Source organism: Pan troglodytes, chromosome 10, assembly GCF_028858775.2.
Source record: "Pan troglodytes isolate AG18354 chromosome 10, NHGRI_mPanTro3-v2.0_pri, whole genome shotgun sequence".
Taxonomy (NCBI): Eukaryota; Metazoa; Chordata; class Mammalia; order Primates; family Hominidae; genus Pan; species Pan troglodytes.
Window position 1 is genome coordinate 109,934,691 of NC_072408.2, and position 4,102 is coordinate 109,938,792.

The following is a 4,102-nucleotide window of genomic DNA, read 5'->3' on the forward strand; positions in this document are numbered from 1 at the left end:
AGCTTAAGAATATGCCTTTGCTCCTTTCTATCTCAAATTTTACCTCATTCATTTTGATAGGTGGTCAGATTATTCCCTGATTTAACTACTTCATTGTGGCCAGGCGTGGTGGCTTACACCTGTAATTCCAGCACTTTGGGAAGCCGAGGCAGGCGGATCACCTGAGGTCAGGAGTTCCAGACAAGCCTAGCCAACAGAGTGAAACCCTGTGTCTACTAAAATACAAAAAAATTAGCAGAGCATGGTGGCAAGCACCTGTAATCCCAGCTACTCGGGAGGCTGAGGCATGAGAATCGCTTGAACCCAGGAGGCAGAGGTTGCAGTGAACTGAGACTGTGCCACTGCATTCCAGCCTGGGCAACAGAGTGAGATTCTGTCTCAAAAACAATAATAATAAATTAATAGTACTTCATTGCTTTCCCTAAGCTGCTAGATGAAATGCAAACTAAGTCCTTAACTTGGAATGCCACGGACTTCACGATCTGGTCTCTACAGCTCTAACTTCATGTCTCCCTGGTATGCCAAGCTCTCCATGGCTGAGATTGATACTTCTCTTCTATTATCCCATAGCATTCACTGCGTCCTTCTACTGTAGCACTCACCACACAGTGCTGTACCTGCTGGCCTACTTCTAATCACTTCACCATTTACTGGTCATGTAATCTTGTTCATTAGGCATTTGTTGAATGACTGAAAGAATAAATGACAGGAAGGAGACTTTTGAGCTTGTAGAGTCCCAAGGCTATGAAACGACAGGTTTGCAACCATCTAATGTATTGTGATAGCCACATTTGAGGAATTCAGCTTGACCCATCATTTTTTTTTTTGGAAAAGATACTGGAAAACTTGTGGAGACGGTGAAATTTGTTCAGTGCTTTTTATTTACTCTTTCTTCCTGACATTGGGCACCCTTGTTCTAGCCTCTCTTCCTGTTTCTATTGTCCCTAAACTAAAGTCATACTGAGATATGAGTGGTAGTGGGTTACTGCTTTCGGCGTCCTTCCACCTTTAAAGGACTTCACTGAAACAAACATGTTTAGCCCAAAGGGAAACAAATATTTAGTGGATTTCAGATCTAGCAACAAGGAAGAGAAGGAAGGTGTTTGGGGGCTGAGGCTTCCTCAGCATCTCTCAACCCATATTAAGTTAAATAACCCAAATATCTTGCATGCAAAATGCTCCCACATTCCGGGGTATGGAGTAGGAACTCAACTAATTTGAGTTCTTTTCTCCTAAAGTTTTGGTTTTCAACATTTGGCCATGTCTGGAGACATTTTGGGTTGTTACAATTAAGGGGGTGCTACTGGCATCTAGTGGGTAGAGGACCTTGATGTTGCTTACCGTCGTATAGTGCACATATTAACCTCCTGACCCCACCAACAAAGAATCATCCCGGCCAAAGTGTCAATGGTGCTGAATTTGAGAGAGTTTGGTTTAAGGTAAGTAAAGTTTAATAATGGAAATTTGGAATATGCTAATTCCTTTCTAAGTGGAAATAATTTGCTTTTCCTAAATACTGTGGAATTCTTCCAATATATGTCTCAGATACATGGTTTTGTGAACAGTTACCTAGGATTCAGGGCATAGAAATACCATTTCCAACCAGGTTGCACATTTATTTCATCTCTTACATGTTTCTTTTTGGCAAATGGGGCCATGTACATGAATGCTACTATACACTCAACAGTTTAGATTTTTTTGTTAAATTATAGTTTTTCTTTAAATAGACAATTGGTTGATTGATTTACTTTCATGGGGGCGTTTTCTATTGAAAATCAGAAAACCTACTAGAAAAATTCTAAAAACTGACAAACAACCTTTAATACCGTGACTAGTAATTGTTCTTTCCCTCCCAGTAGAAAAAAAAATACATATATATGCTTTCCATTATTCTTAAAGTGTTTCAATAAAGTGGGAGACATTCTGTTGACAGGTTTAAAATGTTCAAATACAACTTTGTGTTTTACGTTTTAAAGAAAGATCAGTTTTAGACGGTGGGGATAGAAAGCCAGTGGGAGTTATGGCCATTTGTGGTGCACGGGAAGCGTGGCCTAAAGAGAAGGGCCCTGGGTTAGGACTCAGATGGTCTGTCTCTTAATCTGATGGTCCTCAAGGTGTGGTCCCTGGAGCAGTAACGGCATCAATATTTTCCTGGGGATTTGTGAGAAATGCAAGTTCTCAGGCTCCACTCCAGACCTGCAGACTCACACACTCTGGGTTGGGGCCCAGCACACAAGCCCTCTGATAAACACCAGAGTGTGGGAACTGCAGACCTAAACTCTTTCACTTCTGCTTTTATCATGTGGGCAAGTTAGTTACCTTCTCTACCCCTCAGCTTTGTATATTTGTCCCCTTGCATGAGAATGCAAGGAGACTTGGATATAAAGGTACTTTGTAAACTGAAAAGCATAATGCAGTATTATTAATCCATGACAAATCAGAATTAGAAACAATGCTGTTGAGGACAGAAGGCCTGGACCTCACTTTCAAATGTGTCCTTGACTTTTTCTGTTTATTACCCCAAAGCAGACATATCCACCCAGGGACAGTGGCTCAGGCCATTTACCAATCAGATAGAGGATTCATGGAAATGACTCAGTGTTTACCAGGGCAAGCAAGAAAACTTGCAAGCCATGCAAAAAAGGCACGCCCAAACAACTAACGAGTGTTAGCATCCTGGCATAATTGTGTCTCAATGTACTTGGTCTTTGCCGTGACCAATTGTACACTGAACTTCAGTCTCCCTGATAAAGTCTCAGAACTAAAAATACACTGTAAAAACGGCATTGAGTTCTGGCTGGTCACACATCATCTTGCAAAAAGGGAATAAAGTCTTTATGTTAATCTCTAAATATTTTCAGAATTAATCTCTCATACTATTATTTCCTTCTTCATTGCTAGGCTGCCATGCAATAAATGCTCTCAAATTGTGGAACTGCAGTTGAAACCCTAAAGAGTCAGTGGGTTATTTTTTATTGCGACCATAAAATAACCTGGACATCTTTTTGTGTTCCAGTTGAAGTTTTAACATGATATTATGAGAGCCTTTGCCTTTCTCCACACCCCAATTACAGCTTAGCAAAGCCATCATATACTGGAAGCTAAGAATTCTAAGCTATTTTATTTCCTCTGTCACATTAAAGTCAAAAGAGCATCTTAGAAAATTGTGTAGACACTAAAGTAAAATCATTGTAAAGGTTATTGCTATTTAGGGCATATGGAGAAGGTAGTAATTTATTTATCCATGGCTAGTTTTGGCCTTAGTACTCATCCATAAAAGCAGAATCTCGTTACCCACTTCCCGGAGTTGTTTAGAGAATTTAATAAGATAGTAAGATATTTAGTACATGTAAAGGATTTAGTGCAGTAGTTGACACATAGTATGTGCTCATTTAAGAACATAGATATTTATCTCCAAAAGTTAGTTCAAAGACCCAGGCTTGCTTTTGTGAACAAAAAGGGACTTCTCCCAGTTCTACCCATAGCATTTGGATTTTCTTGGTAAGGGACTGGATTCACTTATGGAAATCATGAAAACAGTGATGGGTTTTATAAAACTGTAGCTTGATTTGGTCTAGATCATCTGCACAGGTAGCACATGAGCATGAGTTCAGTCATGGGGTGCTTTGGACTTGGTGTTTGGGTTATCAAAGAACATTTGTGAAACAATGGATCGATATGTGAACATATTATTGCACCTCTGATAAGGAGAGTCAAATGGAGCAAATTTTTACTGCCAAAATGGGGAGCTGATCAACGTGTCCTTTGCCTCCTGATGAAATATAAATTTGGGGCCGGGCGCAGTGGCTCACGCCTGTAATCCCAGCACTTTGGGAGGCCAAGGCGGGCAGATTACCTGAGGTCAGGAGTTTGAGATCAGCCTGGGCAACACGGTGAAACCCCGTCGTCTCTACGAAAAATACAAAATTAGCCGGGCGTGGTGACACATGCCTATAATCCCAGCTACTCGGGAGGCTGAGGCGGGAAAATCGCTTGAACCTGGGAGGCAGAGGATGCGGTGAGCCGAGATCACGCCATTGCACTCCAGCCTGGGCAACAAGAGTAAATCTCCATCTCACCAAGAAAAAAAAAAAAAAAAAAT

The 4,102-nt window shown here is 40.9% G+C and overlaps 1 non-coding gene across 1 annotated transcript; it reads right to left on the bottom strand.

The window, feature by feature from the left end:
* Positions 1 to 1,754: 1,754 nt before the first annotated feature.
* LOC112205128 (U7 small nuclear RNA) lies at positions 1,755 to 1,819 on the bottom strand. The gene has a single exon (XR_002938982.1). It is a non-coding gene; the product is annotated as a U7 small nuclear RNA (small nuclear RNA).
* Positions 1,820 to 4,102: the final 2,283 nt, after the last annotated feature.